The following is a 23,575-nucleotide window of genomic DNA, read 5'->3' as shown; positions in this document are numbered from 1 at the left end:
CGTAAACCCGTGTACGGCCGTACACACAACCGTAAACACATATATAGCCGTAAACACCGAGCTGTTTACGGTCCTAGACATAAAAATACATTTTCCTAGAAAAGCAAAGTATAAACCATAATTTTAGACCTAACAGTGGGTCAGGCTGGGAAACCTAGTGAGTACATAGGCTTTTCGACCCACAATAATATAATTATTATGTTTAAACATCAAACAATCAACTTAATTACCCATCCCCATTATCTTCTTTACTCTTAAGGATCTACCCTAAGAATCATCTATCCTGCATTCGTTCTTTTCAAAGTCCATTACTTCCAGGGTTTATATGAAAGGAACTAAGTCCATAGCTACCAATGCTCGTTTGTAAAGCATTAATTCCATAGCTTCTAAAGTTCATTCATTGGGTACTAAATCCATAGCTACCGGTGTTTATCTAATAGGTAATAAGTCCATAGCTACCAACGTTTATCTAACCGGTACTAAGTCCATAGCTTCCAACGTTTATTCAATAGGCACTAAGTCCATAGCTGCCGATGTTATTTATTAGGAACTAAGTATATAGCTGCCAATGTTCACTCATATCATCTTTCATCTCTCATCATACATCTACCCATGTTTTACCCAACATATTCGTAGATATAAAATACATATACATATTAAATTATTTAAAACATGTATAAAATCATTCATCCAACATAGATAGAAAGTATGCAGGTTATATGCACACATAACACGTAATTTATATAAAATACTTCATATCTATGTGTAAGATAAAAGTAACTATGCACTCACCTGTTAAGGTGGTGATTCCGAACTTAGACAGCGCTTCGCTTCTATTAATTTATTTCCTTTCGACGAAACCTAGTATCATTATCACTAGATTTTAGTCTAATATTCATTGCGACTACTTATTAGTCTAGATTCATCATTAACTCAGAGTCTACTTCATGATCTATCAAGTAAGGAACAACGAGGTAGGATCATATCGGAGGTAGGGTCCGTTTGGTATACGAAGTATACTGTTTGGAAATCCCACTTTAAACACCTCACTAAATCACAGCCTAGACATCATTCCCGTAAGTAGAAATAAGATCTACAACTTTCATTTTGAATCTGTCGGCTAATTCTCGACCGGTCTTAACTTTAATAGTACGAGGAGATTATACTATTAAATGTCCGCGTAAAATTCGTAACTTCTTCATACGGACTCCATTTTCGTCTATTTTTTTTATCGTTGAGTTCCTATTAATGAGATCTTCAACTCTCATTTAGGTTGCGTTGGCTAAAAACCACGCGATCTAAAATTCGAGTTTCGGGCTGTGCACTGCTAAGCCAAATCTTAGAAAAACCATAACTTCCTCATACGAAGTCAGATTTGGGCGTTCTTTTTATGCACGCTCTTAGTTTAACGTATACTACAAATTTTGTTTAGATTTCTAAGGCTAAAAAGTCCTTTATCGTAAATTCACTATTTAAGTTTCCCGGTGCCGTGCCTATTTTGCCGTAAAACTTCGACGGGTCATAACTTCTTTGTTATAACTCGGATTTCGGCGTTCTTATATGTATGGAACCCTTGTAACATATACTACAACTTGGTTTAGATTAATCCTTCTAAATAATCTTCCATCAAAAACTCATTTTTGACGCTCATTGTCTCTAAATTGACTAGCCCGAATCTACGGGCGTTACAAATCTGGTGCAAATCTTCAAATCATTTCTTGCGTCAAGGCTCAGAAGTATCTTCGCAAAGATTACTGCCCCTTCTTAGCTCGTGTTGTTGATAAGACACAAGAAGTGAAAAGCATCAAGGATATCCCTGAAGTCTATGATTTACCTGATGTGTTTCCTGAAGATATCTCAGGAGTTCCTCCTGAATGCCAAGTCGAATTTCGAATCGACGTAATTCCCGGAGCTACCCTTGTAGCTAAAGCCCAGTATCGTCTTGCACCATCTGAAATGCAAGAACTATCCAACTAGTTGAACGAACTTCTCAGTAAAGGTTTCATTAGACCAAGCTTCTCAGCCTGGGGAGCATCGGTCTTGTTTGTGAAAAAGAAGGATGGATCGTTTGGCATGTGCATAGACTACCAAGAACTAAACAAACTTACCGTTAAAAACCGATACCCTTTACCGCGGATAGATGACCTCTTCGATCAACTTCAAGGAGCTAGTTTCTTTTCCAAGATTGACCTGAGACCAGGATAGCATCAACTACGAGTCCAGGAGGCCGACATTCCAAAGACTGCTTTCAGAACTCGCTACGGTCACTACGAATTCGTAGTGATGCCCTTTGGTCTAACGAATGCTGTAACATCCCAAATTTCCGAGTCCAAAAATTTCAGTTTTTGATATAACGATTTAGAAAAACATTTATCATAAACATCACCACGTCAAATCATTTCATAAAACCATAGTATCATGTCTGAAAACCATATCATAAAAGTAGTAATAATGTGAGTGTACAATTGCAAGAAATCTCATAAGGTGGAATCCAATGTGTGTATGATGTGCACCTACCGTACCGGCTCCTTCCCCTTCGCTGAAGAGGTACCTGAAACAAAACTGAAAACTGTAAGCACGAAGCTTAGTGAGTTACCCCATCCTACCACATACCATACCATCATATAGCATACATACTGCCGGGCAATTTTGGGGTGCCCGACCTACCCGGTATGGCCATTCTGGGGTGCCGACCTACCCGATACGACCATTTTGGGGTGCCGACCTACCAGTGTCTAGCCATTCTGGGGTGCTGACCTACCCGTGTCAAGCCGTTCTGGGGTGCTGACCTACCCGTCGGTCCTAACAACCGATCCTCGGGGACTATTCCACCCTCTATTGCTACTATCACATATATCATAACATAATCATACCATCAGACATATCTGGGGTGTCCGAACTACCCTTCGGTCCTAACAACCGAACTTGGGGACTATTCCCCTCCTACTACCACTATCACATATAACATATCATGCCAACATGTAAACATATCATCACATACTGTCAGACATATCTGGGGTGCCTGACCTACCCTTCGGTCCTAACAACCGAACTCTACTACTATCATATATAACATATCATGCCAGCATATAATATATCAGGTAGTAGCAAGCCTAGATGATATCACAAAGACAATCATCTAACATACAACTCCAACTGGTGGGCCGACATTGTGGCCGTAGACCCACCGCTACTGGAAGGTAACTCACCTCGCACAAGTGACTGCTGAAAAGCTGATCGGCAGATGTCTGACTGCTGCTCCGGTGATTCTCCGGCTATAAATCCATAAAACACTTAATCATACACTGATAACTACTCTTAGGGTAAAATGACTATTTTACCCCTGAACAAGTCAAAGTCAAAGTCAAGTTCCAGTTGACCTGACTCGCCGAGTTGGGCCGCCAACTCGTCGAGTCCCTATCCTTTCATTTGTCCTTCTTCACGCCTCTACTCGTCGAGTTTGGCAACGACTCGATGAGTTCTTCTAAAACAACCCCGAATGAACCTTCATCCGACTCGCTGAGTTATATGAACAACTTGTCGAGTTCATCTCCATCCTATGAACAAGTCCTGCCCTTGACTCGCCGAGTTGTATGAACAACTCGTCGAGGTCATCTTCGAAAGTTGGGAGATTGTCTTGGACTCGTCGAGTCTGTTCATACACTCGCCGAGTCTTATGATTTCCAGGTCTATGGCTAAGTCCAAAGCGTTGGGCCACTCCCCTGGACCCCTCTAAGACCAATCTAACACTCACTGGGTTCCTTCGAACCATAACAGAAAAGGGAAGTCAAGCCATGGACTCACCGAGTCCCAAGAACGACTCGCCGAGTCGACAATGACCAAGTCTCATTTCTTGATTTCTGATGTACAACACTTGACCAAAAGATAGATCTAGGCTTCTGAGATCGATCTAGCACGTAAAGTTACAAACTTCACATGCATGCATGGGACAATGAGCTCAAATGGCCCTAAATGAGACTCTTAAGATGCATGGGGCTCTCCAAGGCTCCAAAATCAGTCCCTTTCTGCCTTGTAACCCCTTAAAGACCTTGGATCTGAATTCTTAGCCCCCAACCATGCTTGCACTCATGATTGGTCACCAAGAATGGCTCCTAAAAGCCCTAAATCATCCTAAAAGGGATCTAAAACATGAAAGAGCAAGGTATCAGCTTTATACCTCTAAAGAACTGCAGAGGCTGCACAAAATCGAACTCCTTTGGCCTCCTCTTGATTCCTCAAGCCTTTCTCTTCCTTCTTATGTTCTAAACTCACCAAAAACCACCACAAAGGCCTTAGATCTTTACACAAACGATTAGGGTTTGATATGGAGAGTTCTGAGAGCAATAGGGACGAAGGGAGGCTGAATGAGATGCTTAAATAGGGCGCAATCCCTTAGATTAGGGTTTTATCCAAACAACGCCTACTCGTCGAGTTGGTTTGCCGACTCGTTGAGTAGGTCACTAAACTCCCGCGTCCAAAGTCGATTCTACTCGACGAGTTGGACCTTCAACTCGTCAAGTCCCAGGCCAAAATGTTATAATTACTTGAATGAAAATACGTACCAGAAATCGGGTGCTACAAATCTCCCCCACTTATTTTAGACTTCGTCCTCAAAGTCTGCTGCTCGATCCTGAAAAAGCTTTGGGTAATGCTCCATCATCTCGTTCTCCGACTCCCACGTCCATTCCGAGCCCTTTCGGTGCTGCCATTGCACCTTCACCAGCTCGACCCTCTTGTTCCTCAGATCCTTCGACTTCCGGTCGAGGATCGCCATAGGCCGCTCAATGTAGTTCAGGATGTCATTCACCTGAATATCCTCTACGGGCACCACTGCCGAGTCGTCCACCAGACACTTTCACAGCTGGGAGACGTGGAAAGTGCTGTGGATCTGACTGAGTTCGGCTGGTAGATCCAGCCTATACGCCACCTTGCCCTGAAGGGTCCAATATACCTAGGGCCCAGCTTGCCCCGCTTCCTGAATCGGATGACACCCTTCCATGGCGACACCTTCAGGAGGACCATATCCCCGACCTGGAACTCTAGGTCCGAGCGGCGCTTGTCGGCATAAATTTTCTGCCGACTCTGAGCGGTCTGAAGCCTGCTGCTGACCTGCTAACTCCTTTCTGTCGTCTTGATCACCACTTCGGTGCTCCCCATGACCCTCTGGCCAACCTCACCCCAACATATCGGGGTCCTGCACTTCCTCCTGTATAACATCTCGAAGGGAGGACGGTCGATACTCGCGTGATAGCTGTTGTTGTAAGAGAACTCAGCCAATGGGAGGTAAGTATCCCAAATCCCACCGAAGTCTAACACACACACCCGCAACATATCCTCCAGAGTCTGGATGGTCCGCTCGCTCTGACCGTCCGTCTGCGGGTGAAAAGCGGTGCTAAAGTGTAGACGAGTACCCAATTCGTCGTGGAATTTCTTCCAAAATTTGGAAGTAAACCGTACATCTCTGTCGGAAATCACGGAGACTGGCACTCCATGCCGAGCCACCACCTCTCGAATGTAGATGTTGGCCAGCTTCTCGGCTGATATACTGTCCTGGATGGGTATGAAATGGGCACTCTTGGTCAATCGATGCACGATGACCCATATGGAATCCACCCCTCGCGCGGTCCTGGGAAGTTTGGTGATGAAATCCATGGTAATATCTTCCCATTTCCACATGGGTATATCCAGCGGCTGCATCTTGCCGTGTGGCCTCTGGGGCTCGGCCTTGACCTTCCTGCAGGTCAAGCACAGCTCCACATACCATGCTACATCCCGCTTCATGCAGGGCCACCAATAATCAAGACGAAGATCTCTATACATCTTCGTCGCCCCGGGATGAATGGAAAATCGGGATTTGTGCGCCTCCTCCATCAGAACCTGGCGCACACCCCCGTGGTATAGAACCCACACACTGCGGTGTAGTGTCAATAACCCTCGATTGTCGTAATCGAAGGAGGAAACCTGACCCACAATACGCTCTCTCTTCCGGTGTTCCTCCTTCATAGCCTCCTGCTGGGCCTCTCAGATCTGCTCCAATAGGGGGGTCACTACTGTCATCCGCATGCAGATATCTCTAATCGGCGCTGCCTTGCGCTTAAGCGCATCGGCCACCATATTGGCCTTCCCTGGATGGTAAAGGATCTCACAATCATAATCCTTTACCACATCCAACCACCGACGCTGCCTCATGTTCAGGCTCGGCTGATCCATGAGGTACCTCAAACTATTGTGGTCCGTGTAAATGGTACATCAGACCCCATAGAGGTAGTGTCGCCAAATCTTGAGGGCGAAGACGACCGCCCCCAACTCCAAATCGTGCGTCGGGTAGTTCGCCTTGTGGGGCTTCAACTGCCTCGAGGCGTAGGCGATGACATGCCCTCTCTGCATCAATACCGCGCCCAAACCCGTAATAGACACGTCGCAGTACACAACAAAATCCTCTACGCCCTCTGGCAGGGCTAAGATTAGCGCCTCGTACAATCTCTGTCTCGGTGTCTCGAACGCTGCCTACTGCTCAGGCCCCCAACGGAAGACTACGACCTTCTTCGTCAGCTGCGTCAATGGTACGGCTATCTTGGAGAATTCCTGGATGAATCTCCGATAATAGCCGGCTAATCCTAGGAAACTCCGAATCTCAGATGGAGACTTCGGAACCTCCCATCTCATCACGGCCTCAACCTTGGCCGGGTCGACTAGAATACCGTTCTGGTTGACAAGGTGCCCAAGAAACTGCACCTCGCACAACCAGAACTCACACTTGGAGAACTTGGCGTACAAGCTCTCCCTCCTCAGGGTATCCAAAACCTCTCGCAGATGCTCCTCGTGCTCCTCCTGCGTCTTGGAGTAAACCAAGATATCATCAATAAAAACTATTACAGACCGATCCAACATCGGTCTACATACGCGGTTCATGAGGTCCATGAACGCGGCAAGAGCATTGGTGAGCCCGAAGGGCATCACCACGAACTCGTAGTGGCCATAGCGAGTCCGAAAAGCAGTCTTCTGTATATCCTCATCTCTAACTCTCATCTAGTGGTAGCCTGACCGCAAATCGATCTTGGAAAACCAAGATGCTCCCTGAAGTTGGTCGAACAAATCATCTATCCTCGGGAGTGGGTAAAGGTTCTTCACCGTTACCTTGTTCAGCTCCCGGTAATCTATGCACATGCGATGCGACTCGTCCTTCTTCTTGATAAACAAGATCGGGGCTCCCCAAGGCGAACTACTCAGCCTAATAAATCCCTTGTCTAGCAGCTCCTACAGCTGCGTAGACAACTCCTACATCTCGGGAGGAGCCAACCGATATGGTGCCTTGGCTATCGGAGCCGCACCAGGGATGAGGTCGATCCTCAATACCACCTGTCGCTCCGGAGGTATCCCAGGAAGCTCCTCTGGGAACACATCTACGTAGTCCCACACCACCGGAACATCACACATCATCGCCTTACCTGCCTCCCGGGTATCCATAACATAGGCGACATACCCAGCGCAGCCCTGCTATAGGTAGCGCCTAACCCTCGCTGCTGAACATAATGTGGGTCCATGCTGTGGCCTCTCGCCGTGGATCACCAACTCTCCCCCACTTGGGCTCCTGACTCGCACTAACTGCTGTGCGCAGTCTATCACCGCCCTATTGGGGCTCAACCAATCCATGCCTATAATAACCTTGTTCCCACGCAACGGGATGGGAACCAAGTCTACCAGGTAGCGCTCCTCGAATAGCCTCAGTACGCAATGTCTGAAAACTGCTGATGCTCGCACCGATCGGTCATCGGCAATCTCAACCTCTAGAGGGCAATCCAACATGCCCGAAGACTCAGGGAACCTCTTGCTAAGCGCAAGAGAAACAAAAGATCAAGTGGCACCTGAATCGAACAACACCTGTACTGGGATACCGTTCACATGGAACGATCCTAAACGTGTGTACACATAACACATCAATATCATACACATGATATAAAAAAAAACCAGGGAGAAGGAATCATACCCGTCACCACATCAGGTGCGGCGTGTGCCTCCTCGGTAGTCAACTGGAAGGCCCGACTCCTCACCAATGGAGCCTCTGTCTTGCCCTGCCGGCCATCCGTAATCCGCAGGGTCGCTGGAGCTGGTGCCTTCACTGGCGCTGCTGCTGTCAACTGGGGGCAATTGGCCTTTTTATGGCCCCTCTGGTTGCAGTGGAAACACAGCAACTCGGATATCTGAATAGTCGGTGCAGGGGCGGTACAATCCCTGCTGAAGTGCCCCGTCTTGCCGCACTTGTAGCAGCCCGACGATCCCAACCTACAAGCTCCCTCATGTGGCCTGCCGCATTTCCTGCAGCGGCCTTGTCCCGAATGGCCTTTCTGCCTAGCGTCTGATCCCTGGGGCTTCTTCCCCGAATCCCCAGTCATCTGTCCCTGCTCGGCCTTCCTCTTACGGATGTGCTCCAAATCAATCTCTCTCTCCCTTGCCCTGGCAATCATGGAATCCAGGGTAGGACAAGCTGAAAAGGTGACATGCTCCCGAATATCGACTTGCAGCATGTCGTGATAGCGGGTCCTCCTCATATCCTCGTCTCCTGCATACTGGGGCACCAATAAAGCCCTCTCTCTGAACTTGGCGGTGATCTCTGCCACTATCTCAGTCGTCTGCTTCATATCCAGGAACTCCCGGACCAACTGCTGAAGCTCCACCGCAGGTGCGAACTCAGCCCTGAAAAGGGTCACAAGATCCGGCCATGTCATAGCCTCAATAGCCGAGGCTCCCAGAGAGTCACCAACCGACTCCCACCAATCCCTGGCCCTGTCCCTCAAGCATCCTGCTGCATATCATAAATTCGACCCCTCAGGGCAGAAGCTAGTCAACTGTGCAGACTCAATGTCTGCAATCCACCGTCTGGCAACAATGGGGTCCTTCGCCCCATGGAAATCCGGCGCACCACTGCCCCTGAAGTCCTTAAAGGACAGTGTGCGTGATCCTGACTGGCTGGTCGCCATGTCACTCCTGAACGCCCTGAGGCAATCCTCCATCAGCTCTACTATCCCCTCCTTGATCGACCAAAAGATAACCGGGGTCGCATCAAGGATGCCTCTAGTGATCTCTGACGCGATAAACTCGCATAACCTCTCGTCCACTGGCTCGGAACCTGAACCTGAACCCGAACCCGAACCCTCTCCTGAACTGCCAACTGCTGGTCTAGAACGCAGTACCACCATTACGTAAACACATAATGACAACCGTCAAAAATACTGGTACAACTAGAGGGATCGTATCAACGACAAGTTCCTTGGTCTTGTCCCAGCCTTCCTCGATTCAAGTACGGATCCTCTGCTTTTAGTAGTACGGGCCCATACTACCTTCTACATCTATCCGTACTTTCCTCAAGTACTGCCTTGACTCCACCAAGTCCCTTATACTACTACTACTACTGCCGATCTCATGCTACTCTCATCCTAGGCTTGCCCTAGGGTAATCTCAAACTCACTCTCCGCCATCAGCTGCATAAGAAGTCCCTGCTACCTCCCCCTAACTAGCTCGCAAATACTATTACATATTACTCAGACTAGATAATTCTTCGAATGAGAGATCCTACTCTACAACGGTTGGACTCAGACAAGAGCTGCGAAATAGAGCTAGACCTAACCTTCCGAAATTATTTAATCATTGTAATATGTAACTTAACATATTCGTTCACTAGTTAGTGAAAGACAAATAGCACTCCTAAAAGCACAAAGCAAGCAGCATTCGGACATTGAGTACTCATAATCAAGCATCTACTATTCAGGCTATCATCCTGACTAATCTGTATTAGCATGCAGTTTTCATAAAGCTGAAACACATAACAGGAACATAAGGAATCCTTCCTAGATCCTTAGTCCTAATCTAGCATGCTGTTCTAAATAAGCTGATAAACATAGCATAAACTTGTATGGGTAATTTGGAGAAAACTTACTTGAGCTCAGCCGGTTGCGCACATCACACACCTTGTTCTTTCTCCTAATTCTTTAACTTAGATTTTAGAAAACCATTTTCTTTGTAAAAAAATTTTAATCCCTCGGTTTGAGTCCAGACACTCCCGAGGGCTTGTCCAAATCCCTCAAACCAGGGCTCTGATACCAACTTGTAACATCCCAAATTTCCGAGTCCAAAAATTTCAGTTTTTGATATAACGATTTAGAAAAACATTTATCATAAACATCACCACGTCAAATCATTTCATAAAACCATAGTCTCATGTCTGAAAACCATATCATAAAAGTAGTAATAATGTCAGAGTACAATCCAAAGAAATCTCATAAGGCGGAATCCAATGTGTGTATGATGTGCAGCTACCGTGCCGGCTCCTTCCCCTTCGCTGAAGAGGTACCTGAAACAAAACTGAAAACTGTAAGCACGAAGCTTAGTGAGTTCCCCCATCCTACCACATACCATACAATCATATAGCATACATACTGCCGGGCAACTCTGGGGTGCCCGACCTACCCGGTACGACCATTCTGGGTTGCCGACCTACCCGTGTCTAGCCATTCTGGGGTGCTGACCTACCCATGTCAAGCCGTTCTGGGGTGCTGACCTACCTTCGGTCCTACCAACCTATCCTCGGGGACTATTCCACCCCCTACTGCTACTATCACATATATCATAACATAATCATACCATCAGACATATTTAGGGTGTCCGAACTACCCTTCGGTCCTAACAACCGTACTTGGGGACTATTCCCCTCCTACTACCACTATCACATATAACATATCATGCCAGCATGTAACAATATCATCACATACTGTCAGACATATCTAGGGTTCCTGACCTACCCTTCGGTCCTAACAACCGAACTCTACTACTATCACATATAACATATCATGCCAGCATATAACATATCAGGTAGTAACAAGCCTAGATGATATCACAAAGGCAATCATCTAACATACAACTCCTACTGGTGGGCCGGCATTGTGGCCGTTGACCCACCGCTACTGGAAGGTAACTCACCTCGCACAAGTGACTGCTGAAAAGCTGATCGGCAGATGTCTGACTGCTGCTCCGGTGATTCTCCGGCTATAAATCCATAAAACACTTAATCAGACACTGATAACTACTCTTAGGGTAAAATGACTATTTTACCCCTGACCAAGTCAAAGTCAAAGTCAACTTCCAGTTGACCTGACTCGCCGAGTTGGGCCGCCAACTCGTCGAGTCCCTATCCTTTCATTTGTCCTTCTTCACGCCTCTACTCGTCGAGTTTGGCAACGACTCGACGAGTTCTCCTTCTAAAACAACCCCGAATGAACCTTCATCCGACTCGCCGAGTTGTATGAACAACTCGTCGAGTTCATCTCCATCCTATGAACAAATCCTGCCCTTGACTCGCCGATTTGTATGAACAACTCGTCGAGTTCATCTTCGAAAGTTGGGAGATTGTCTTGGACTCGCCGAGTCTGTTCATACACTCACCGAGTCCTATGATTTCCAGGTCTATGGCTAAGTCCAAAGCATTGGGCCACTCCTCCGGACCCCTCTAAGACTAATCTAACAGTCACTGGGTTCCTTCGAACCATAACAGAAAAGGGAAGTCAAGCCATGGACTCGCCGAGTCCCAAGAACGACTTGCCGAGTCGACAATGACCAAGTCTCATTTCTCGATTTCTGATGTACAACACTTGACCAAAAGATAGATCTAGGCTTCTGAGATCGATCTAACACGTAAATTTACAAACTTTACGTGCATGCATGGGACTATGAGCTTAAATGGCCCTAAATGAGACTCTTAAAGACCTTGGATCTGAAGTCTTAGCGCCCAACCATGCTTGCACTCATGATTGGTCACCAAGAATGGCTTCTAAAAGCCCTAAATCACCCGAAAAGGGATCTAAAACATGAAAGAGCAAGGTATCAGCTTTATATCTCTAAAGAACTGCAGAGGCTGCACAAACTCGAACTCCTCTGGCCTCCTCTTGATTCCTCAAGCCTTTCTCTTCCTCCTTATGTTCTAAACTCACCAAAAACCACGACAAAGGCCTTATATCTTTACACAAACAATTAGGGTTTGATATGGAGAGTTCTAAGAGCAATAGGGATGAAGGGAGGCTGAATGAGATGCTTAAATAGGGCGCAATCCCTTAGATTAGGGTTTTTTCCAAACAACGCCTACTCGTCGAGTCGGTTTGCCGACTCGTCGAGTAGGTCACTAAACTCCCGCGTCCAAAGTCGATTCTACTCGACGAGTTGGACCTTCAACTCACCGAGCCCGAGGCCAAAATGTTATAATTACTTGAATGAAAATACGTACCAGAAACCGGGTGCTACAAATGCGCCCGCGGTATTCATGGAACTAATGAATAGAGTGTGTCGACCTTACTTAGACAAGTTTGTCATAGTCTTCATTGACGATACACTAGTCTATTCTCAAAGTAAGGAAGAACACAGCCAACACTTGCGACAAGTATTGGAAACTTTGATGTCAGAGAAATTGTATGCGAAGTTCTCAAAATGTGAATTCTGGATTCGAAAGGTGGAGTTCCTAGGTCATGTAGTCAGCAAGGATGGGATACATGTTGATCCCTCCAAGATCAAGGCTATCGAAAGTTGGGCGACCCCACGAACCCCAACATAAATTCGTCAGTTTTTAGGTCTCGCTGGCTACTACAGGAGATTCATCCAGAACTTTTCAAAGATCGCGAAGCCATTCACCACCTTGACCCAAAAAGGTGTGTCATTCAAATGGGAGGAGAAACAAGAAACTGCTTTCAAGACATTAAAGCAAGCCCTTTGCAGCGCACCGATCTTGTCCCTCCCAGAAGGGACAGAAGATTTTGTAGTCTATTGCGATGCGTCCAAGCAAGGGCTAGGTTGCGTTCTGATGCAGCGAGGAAAGGCTATATCCTATGCCACGAGACAGCTTAAGAACCACTAAGTCAACTATACTACGCACGATCTCGAACTAGGAGCAGTGGTTTTTGCCTTGAAGATCTGGAGGCATTACGTGTATGGTACAAAATGTAGAGTCTTTAATGATCATAAAAACGTTCAGCATATCTTTAATCAGAAAGAACTCAACATGGGACAACGACGATGGGTAGAGCTAGTAAATAGTTACAAATGCGAAATTCGTTATCATCCCGGCAAGGCCAATGTGGTAGCAGATGCCCTTTTTTGAAAAGAGTACTCGGGCCGTCGAGTAAAGTCTCTGACAATGACTATCCATTCCCACCTATCTACATAGATCAAGGAGGCTCAGCTGGAAGCCTTGAAACCGGAGAACATGCCAGGTGAAACCTTAAGGGGAATGGAAAAGAATTTGGAAATCAAGGGTGATGGAGTTCGTTATTTCATGAATCGAATATGGACACCGAAGTTCGGTGACTACAAAGATGTTGTTATGAATGAAGCCCATAAAACTGAATACTCCATTCACCCGGGTTCAAACAAGATGTATCTGGACCTAAAGAAACTATATTGGTGGCCAAATATGAAAGATGAGATAGCTACTTTTGTGGGCAAGTGTCTAACTTGCGCCAAAGTCAAAGTAGAATATCAAAAGCCCTCATGTTTACTTCAACAGCTAGAAATACATGAGTGGAAGTGGGAACGGATTACAATGGATTTCATAACCAAGTTACCGAGGACAACGGGTGGTCATGATACCATTTGGGTTATCGTCGATAGATTAACCAAATCCGTACACTTCCTGCCAATGAAAGAAACTGATAAAATGGAAAAGTTAACGAGGACGTACATTAAAGAGATAGTACGATTGAATGGTGTGCCAATATCTATTATCTCTGACCGAGATAGTAGATTTACCTTGCGGTTTTGGCAATCGTTGCAAAAATCTTTTAGAACAAATCTTGACATGAGTACAGTGTACCATCCTCAGACTGATGGGCAAGGCGAGAGAAAAATTCAAACGCTCGAAGACATGTTAAGGGCGTGTGTGATAGATTTTGGTAAAGCTTGGGATACCCAATTACCACTTGTTGAATTCTCCTACAACAACAACTATCACACTAGTATCAAAGTTGCACCTTTTGAAGCTCTCTATGGCCGTAAGTGCAGATCCCCTCTGTGATGGGCTGAAGTGGGCGATACACAACTACCAAAGAACCAAGTACCTGATAGTACTCTAACTGGTCGCGAGATTATTCGTAAAACCACATAAAAGATTGTCCAAATCCGGGAACGATTGAAAACTTCTCGAGATAGACAGAAGAGTTATGCGGATAAACAACGAAAACCCTTGGAGTTCTAGGTTGGTGACCGCGTCTTGTTGAGGGTCTCACCCTGGAAAGGAATGATACGTTTTGGTAAACATGGCAAACTGAATCCAAGGTACGTTGGACCATTCCAAATCATTGCTAGAATTGGTCATGTTGCTTACAAACTCAATATACTGCATGAACTCAGTAACATTCATCCCGTATTTCATGTCTCAAATCTCAAGAAGTGTTTGTCCGACGAGACTCTTGTTATCCCACTCGATGAAATAGAAATAAATGAGAGTCTCAACTTCGTAGAACAACCAGTAGAAATCCTAGATAGGGAAGTCAAGAGAATTTAAACAAAGCCGTATCCCGATGGTGAAGGTTCGTTAGAATGCAAAACGAGGACCTGAATTCACTTGGGAGCGGGAAGATCAAATGAAACAGAAATATCCCCATGTATTTCCCTAGTCTTCTGTATCTATATAATCTTAAATTTCAGGATGAAATTCCCTCTAACGGGGGGATGATGTGACAACCTGAAATTTCTATTCTTGTAAAAGTCAATATTAGTCAACAAAAGTTAAACTTCTCATTTTGATCTATCTTATATTAAGTAAATTATATATAAAAATTCGATTTAAAAGCCTTTAATTCAAAGGTATTGTGTGTTTAAGAAGGAAAACTATTAGAACCGAAAACCCTCGCATCTTTTTCTTCTTTCTTTTCTTCGGGCCGTAAACGGCTTCTGACCGCAAACCTCGCAGCCGGAAACCACCTCGGGCCGTGAACTCGCCTCGGCCGAGAACTCTTCGCAGCTGCACACTCCGGACCGCAAACCTGAGGAGCTTATCTCCTCGGGAAATGTTCTTTCCCTCATTTCACACACCCCAACCGAAAACACTCTTATTCTCTCTCAAGATCTTCAACCGAAAACCCCTCTCTCCTCAAAAACATGAAAAATTCTCTTAGAATCTTGTAAGAAGCACACCTTGATCTTGTAATCAGCCAACAAACACTTCCAATCTTCCTACCTTTGGGCCGTAAACTCAAGAACACCTAGTGTTCTTGGGCTGTGAACACCCAGGCTGGCCGTGAACAGCTTGCAGCCTTCCATCTTTGCTTCTAACACTCTTATTTGTAAGTTAAACTTGCAAATTAGTTCGATTCCTTATCATATTTGTGATTATATTCACTAAAAATATACATATATTACATGAAATGCTTATAGGGCTCGGGATATAACTCGTGGAAATAACATCCTATATTTTACCCCCAATCGAATCACTCACAAAAGGTGAGTTCATACCCCTACATTTTTATGATTTTTAACTGTTTTAGAGGGGGAATACAAGTGAAACACAATGAAAATTGTGTTAATATCTAAAATGTTTTTAAAGTTTTTAAATTGTTATAATTATCAAAAATTACATATTTATATATGTGTAAATTATCTAATTTGGATTCAGAAGATTTAGAATTTGTAATTTGACCCCATTTTCTGTTCCTTGTTTGGTTGTGGGCTTGGGGTAAAGTTATTTAATCGAAGGTCTAATTAATCACAATTATATAAATATTACATTTATATAAATATAAAATAGTTTTCAAACTGTTTTGTACTATTTGAGTACAAACAGTGGATTTCATAGAACAATAGCATTACAGATTTTTACAATAGTCAACAAAGGTTTTCATTACGGTAAAACATTCAGTTCAATTATAATATGTATAGTTTAGAGTACTTATTCATTAATTTCAAGGTTCAGAATACATAACAGAAAACAAACAGAGTACATAACGGAAAACAAACATCGAACATTTTTCAGAAACAAATAGAATACTTTACTGAAAACAAACATATAAACTATATTCTATATAGTTTATGAAACTTACTTACAATGTATTTATTACAAAGTAACTTTTGAATATTGTATAGAAAATCATCAATATAGCATTTGTGAGACAACCTTCATGCACTTTTCTAAGTACCCAACAAGTCCTGAAATTATAACCAGAGTCTCCTGGAGGGAGAGCGCGACACTTGTATATAGATCTATATGGGATTAACAATCCCACACCTGAACTGCTAGCTACAGTTAGGCAGGCATGCCTGGGGTGACAAATGTCTAACCAATTACGACGCCTGAAGAACGTCGTGTTCAGGCCATCATAGGTCATCTAGTATGGTTATAATAACTCACAATTTGATATTGAACAAAATGATTAGTGTATGAATAAGTAAACTTCACATAGTTTTATTTAATTATAAGACTATTACACAATATTTTACAAGTACAGTTAGTCATACTAGCTAATTACAAATACATGAATTACATACTAGTACAAGAACATGATACTATTTCAGTATAGAGAAAACATACTTTTCTTGGTTTTATGAGAACTAAACTACATTTGACAAATTTAGAGTACATAAACTATCACACATTTTGCTTACGGAATTACATAATAGAAAATATAGGATTTTCTGGGAAAAACATGTTTACGTTATCAATGGAAAGGATAACATAATTCAGTTACAAATAAACTTATGAACTCATCAACTTAATTGTTGACACCTTTTCAAAACTACTTGTATTCTCAGGGAAACAGTAATACAGGTACAATCACAGCTTTTGGGAAGACGGCGATCTTTAAACTCATGTCTTTTGAACTTATAATTTTGGTGTCATGAATATTATGTTTTGAATACAAATGTAAAACTTATAACTTTGTAAATACAATGGTTGTTGTTGTACTTTGATTACTATTATGCTTTGTTGTGATACTAAACATGATGTCCACCGCCCGCGAACGTTTTCACCATTCCGGTTTGGGGGTGTTACAACATACCTTGTTGAATGTTGTAGTAAACAATCAAGAAACCTTTCTTCTTTGACTTGGAAGCTAGCTCCACAAGTGTGGTGCCTTTGATGGTTCACACCCAACCCTAGCATCAAAGAGGCTTTGAGAAAGGAGAGGGGATATAAAATTTTAGGCTATCTCTCTGAAGGGGGGAGTGGTCGAAAATTCAAGGCCTAAGGGTTCCTTCTATATTGTAACTTGGAAATCCTAGATAACCCTAAATTGAATAATATACTATTAATTCAAATTGGTAATTATCCAACTTCCTATTTATCTACATGAAATATTCCAGATACCCTAGAGTACGCTAAAACCGTCCAATCCTTCCACGGAAGGTTACTAACCTCTCTTGTTTAACTATTGAACAATTACACTTTAACTCTTGCATTTTTAATTAATCAAATTAACGCCAAAATTAATTCCAATTAATTTTTGATTAATTATTAATTAAATATTAGTATTTCTAATTAATATATTATTTTCATAACATATTAAGAAATTGATTTATTGCTATTTATTAATCATAAAATAAATCAATAAATTAGTCTCACTCTCTCTCTAAAAGTCATCATATCCAATTACTAGGTTTGAGGGCAACCCAAATGGACTTTGCTAATAATTCAAGTATATACTAATTCTGTTACTGGCTTAGACACCTAATCCAAGAGTCTCCCACTTGGATAAGTCTTTAACTACAATTACATGTATAACTTCTAAAATAGACAGCAAAGAGTGCTTCCATAGCAACTGCCGATCTCTGATCTGAACAGACATTGGTCCTAAAATAAGTGATAAAATATTACTCTGTTCTTCTAGATATCATATAGACATGAGATATGGATTTGATTCAATCTCATTGTCCAAGTTTTGTTTCCCGATTTCCTGATTTGTGATGACGACTTAAGTCTTCAAATTGAACACATCAATTGAGTCCTAGATGGGCCCAACACTATAAGTCAACATCAAATCATCGAGGGGCCCAAAGATATCACATTTCCTATTAGGGAAAAAGGAAAGAATAAACTTTGACTTATATGCTTGTATCCTTTACTCACCAAATCATACATGACACTACGTTTTATAACATCATGTTACTGATGTGTTTTCGCAATAGCAATGCATAACCGACTTGTAAATTACAACTCATATATCTCCTTTTTCAGAATATAAGATATTATCGTCTCAAAATTTATCATGATATAATCCATGAAGTAAGTCTCCGAGCATGGGTTTATCCAATACTTAAATCTCCATTTCTAAGTACTCATGAATGTTGTAGCAATACAATTGCTATGTCTAACCTACTTAGACAATCTACAATTCAACTCATGATAGTCTTAATTCACTACTTACTTCCCAAAGTATAAGTGACTATGGAATTTGAATAATTAAATTATTCAGGAAGTAAAACATGCAAAATGAAACACAAGAATAAACAATTGACAAAGGCAGTAAACAAAATCATAAATAATCTCTATTATTTAATCACCAAAAGTCAATTACATTTATTTTGTTACAAGTTTCAAACTACTCATCTAAATACTAAAAGTAATATCATATCTCAAACCAATGCTCATAGCATGATGACTATGTTTAACCTTACTCAGAGCCTTCATCAAAGGATCTGCATGATTGTCTCCTAATTACACCCTCTTCATAATGAGATGACCTTCTTTTACTATATATATGATGTAATGGTACTTTCTTTCGATATGTCTTACTTCCCCTGGTCTCACGACTCTTTAGTTATAGCAACCACACCTTCATTATCATAGAAAAGTTGCAATGGGTCCTGAATTGTTGGAATTACTCCAAGATCTCCAATAAAGTTCTTCAGCCAAGTCTCTTCCTTTGATGCTTCACTTGCCGCTATGTACTCTAATTCGATTGTAGAATCAGCCACTGTGTCCTTCTTGGAATTTTTACAAGTAATTACTCCACCATTTAATGTGAACACCCGACCAAATTGAGAAATAAAGTTGTCTCTATCTGTTTGAAAGTTGGCGTCACTATACCTAGTCACTCTCAACGTATCACTGCCTCCAAAGACTAGAATCATATACATTGTCCTTCACAGATACTTGAGAATGTTCTTTGCTGTTGTCTAATGAGCTTGCTAGGATTTCCCTGATAGCGACTGACCATGCTTAAAGCAAAGGATAAATCAGGGCGAGTACATGTGATAGGCTACATGATTGATCCTATAGCTGAAGCATAGGGGACTTGACTCATATCAGCTATCTCTTTTTTCTATAATGGGGATTTGAGTCTTACTTAACTTGGGATTGCTTTGAATTGGTAGCTCTCCTTTCTTTGAATTTTCCATACTAAACCGTTTTTATACCTTGTCCAAGTATGTACTTTGACTAAGTCCAATACATCTTTTCTTTGTATCTCTCAAAATTCTTATCCCAAGAATATAGGCAGCCTCTCCTAGATCCTTTATAGCGAAACACTTTCCAAGCCAAGATTTTACCTCTTGCAAGTTTTGAATGTCGTTTCTTATAAGTAGTATGTCATTAACATACAATACTAGAAAGGTTACTATACTCCCACTTGCTTTGACATACACACATGACTCATCCCCACTCCTAGAAAAACCAAAGTTATTGACTTTCTCACGGAAGCAAAAATTCCAGCTGTGAGACTCTTGTTTCAATCCATAGATGGATTTCTCAAGCTTACACACTCTATTGGGAAACTTTTCATCAACAAAATCCTCTGGCTGACTCATGTAAACATCTTCAACCAACATCCCATTAAGGAAAGCGGTTTTGACATCCATCTGCCAAAATTTCATAATCATGAAAGGTAGCTATGATTATCATTATCCTAATAGATTTTATCTTGGCCATTGGTGAGAATGTCTTATCATAGTCAATCCCTGGGGTTTGAGTAAATTCCTTTGCAACCAGTCGCGCTTTGAATGTGTTCACATTTCCATCCATGTTGGTCTGCTTCTTGAAAATCCATTGGCAACCAATTGTCTTTCGACCAGGTTGTTTATCAACCAAATTCCAAAATTGGTCGTCATACATGGACTTGATCTCACTGTCTAATGCCTTTTTCCACTTAGCAGCCCCAGGGCTTGCCATTGCTTCCTTGTAGTTAGCTGGTGTTGGAACCTGAAAGTGAACCTCTAGCAATCTCTAACCCTTGGAGTTCCAAAGTCAGTAATGAGTCCGAAGTGTGTTAAGGTACAAGATAAACTTGTGGTTAGAGATGGATGTTGAAGTCCGGAGTAAAGTTCGTGGTACGGGATGGAGAGATGGTCCGAGATAGTGTATCCGTCTAAGCATTTATTATTGTTGTCTTTTACTTGATGTAACCTTACATTGGACTTAGTCTTTTTGTCCATTGGGATAGTCAGAGTGGCAGAAGTAACTCATTTATCCAGTCCTTTATATGCATTTTGGTCTGTACGTTGTACCTCCTTCTCCTATATAAGGAGTGATTAATGACAAGAATAGTAGATGGATTATTGCTCCAAAGATAGTTATATTTGAATGTACTACAATTTCATTTTTCTCTCAAATCAAACTCTTTCAAACATTCTACTTGTTCATTTATTGTCGTTACCTTGATTGTACTCATTGTTCCATATTTAATACTAGAAGTACTTTGTTGATCTTCATCTTCAGTCTCGACTGGTCTTACCAGGCTTGACTAGAACACATAATCAAAAGTAGACATTGATCTTAAGCATTAACTCAAGGTTTGAGTTTACGAACCTTGTCCCTATGCAATCAGATCCTTGTTCTCACAATTGGTATTAGAGCTTGAGTGGTTGTTGTCACACCCCCAGCCGTCGGCGGAAACACCAGGTCGTGTAACGTCATTCTTCGTATCACAGTTTTATAACATACACTGAACAGTACTAAAGAAAATACATACCTTTATTGATGATTGAAAGTTACATTATTGTTTTCCTAGTACTTATTAGATAATATCCGACTATGACATACTTCTTAATGAACAGAAAGGTAATAGTAAAACTTCTCCTGTTCGAATACATACCAGCTTTTCAAGTTCCTGAAAACACGTGCATTTTAAAATACGTCAACACAAAGTTGGTGAGTCCACAGGTTTTGACTCCATAAAAAAAATAATACATTTTCCAAGTTTAAAAGTATAGTTTTAAAAGTATCATTTTGACTCTCCAACATTTAGTATATATATTAGGTATAATAGTTTACTTATCAAATAAGTGTTATACCTAAACATTCCTTGAACCTAAGATATAAGTAGGGGGAAACTTATACCTAACATTAATACTTGTATACGACAAAGTATAATATTTCTAACAATTTGCTACCATGAGCCTGTAACCGCTGCTATGACAAAATACCTCTGATAAAACACACTCATGATTTACCATGAGAAACCACACACTCATGATTTCCATGAGAAACAACACTCATGATTTCCATGAGAACAACACCGTACGCTTCATCGACGCCGGAACAATAACATGTAAAAGGATAGTTCATCACTTGCTTATGGTTGACTATAGCTAACAATCACAAGTGGGGTGGTCAACCCGTATACTAATTATACATGACATCCTCGCTCACACGTGATTAACGGTTACAGTTCAGAGGATTTCCAATATGATCCCGAATCTTAGTTGATGAATACAATTACTCATGTAGACTTCGACGGATTCCTATAGCTCTAACAACAAAAGCATTTTCATGTCTAAAACCCTAAATTACTAGACTATGATTTTAAACATTACTCCTAACTTAATAACATTTAGGCAGTATAACAGCTATAACTTGAAGTAAAACCATGATTTATCTTGACATAAAACCAATAACAACAACAACAACATATAACATACCAAGTTTTATATTGTCATAAAACTAACAGTAAGAACACATAGCATACCAAGTTTTATCTTCATATAAAACCAATAATAGCAACATACTTTATAGATTAACATATAGAATTTCCGAATATAACTTCAGAACTATGTCGCACACAACATATATATAGAATCCTAAGTATAACTCAAGATCTACATTAGTATAATAACATGCTAACAAGTTGTTAAAATTTGTATACATTATATTTAGAACAACTATATCCCGGTTATTATAACTATCTACATTGATACTAATATACTATCATATAGACATAATAGTAACGTATATACAATATTTAGCATGCGTTTTCCCCCGAAATATTAGAAAGTGGGGCCGTGAAACTCACCCTAGTAGCGTGGGTCCTATATACCGTGGGTTTAGTTTGCCTCGTTTCCCGAATCGAATTACGCCTTTCCAAGGAGAGACCTTCAACATTACTTTATCTCCAACTTGGAATTCTAAAGGCTTACGTCTTACGGCAGCATAACTCTTTTGACGATCACGTGCAGCCTTTAATCGATCCTTAATTTGCATGATCTTTTCAGTTGTCTCGTAGATTATTTCTGGTCCAGTACGTCAGTTATCGCCTGTACGTTCTCTGGCCATCTGCGTATCTCCAACCTCTGCCCAACATATTGGGGAACGACATTTTCGTCCATAAAGAGCCTCAAACGGTGCAGTCTTGATGCTGGTGTGATGACTATTGTTGTAGGAAAACTCAATTAACAATAAATGGGTATCCCACACATTTCCAAAGTCTATTACACAGGCCCGGAGAATATCTTCTAAAGTCTGAATGGTTCTCTTGCTCTGACCATCAGTCTGTGGATGGTAAGCTGTACTCATATCTAGACGTGTTCCTAAGGATTTTTGTAGAGATTGATAAAACCGTGAAGTGAATCTACTATCTTGGTCAGAAATAATAGAATTTGGAACTCCATGCAATCTGACAATTTCCTTAAGATAAACTCTAGTCAGCTTCTCCATCTTGTCGTTTTATTAATTAGTAAGAAATGGGCGGACTTAGTCAATCTATCCACTATTACCCAAATAGTGTCGAACCCACCAGGAGTTTTAGGTAACTTAGTGATCAAGTCCATTGATATCTGCTTCCATTTCCAATCAGGTATTTCCGGTTGTTGAAGTAAACCTGAAGGCTTTTGATGTTCTGACTTTACTCTAGAACAAGTCAAGCATTTGCTTACATAAGTAGCAATTTCTTCCTTCATGTTTGGCCACCAATAATGTACTTTTAAATCTAGATACATTTTGTCAGAACCTGGATGCACGGAATATCTGGACTTGTGGGCTTCTTCTAAGACGAAGTCCCTGACTCCACTGAACTTAGGTGTCCAAATTAGGTTCATCAAGCGTCGCGTTCTGTCATCTTTTTGTATAAGTTGCTTTTCCATTCCTCGTAAACCTTCGTTCTTGATGTTTTCTTCTTTTAGAGCCTCAAGTTGAGTTTCTCTAATTTGTGCGGTAAAGTTAGAATGGATAGTTATAGTTAATGCTCGTACCCGACATGGTTTAATATATTCTTTCCGGCTCAAGGCATCTGCTCCCATGTTTGCCTTTCCGGGATGATAACGAATCTCACATTCGTAATCATTCAACAATTCGACCCATCTTCGTTGTCTCATATTAAGATCTTTTTGGTTGAAG

This window comes from Lactuca virosa, chromosome 4, assembly GCF_052849685.1.
Source record: "Lactuca virosa cultivar CGN04683 chromosome 4, Lactuca_virosa_CGN04683_v6, whole genome shotgun sequence".
Classification (NCBI taxonomy): domain Eukaryota; kingdom Viridiplantae; phylum Streptophyta; class Magnoliopsida; order Asterales; family Asteraceae; genus Lactuca; species Lactuca virosa.
This window is presented reverse-complemented; position numbering follows the sequence as displayed.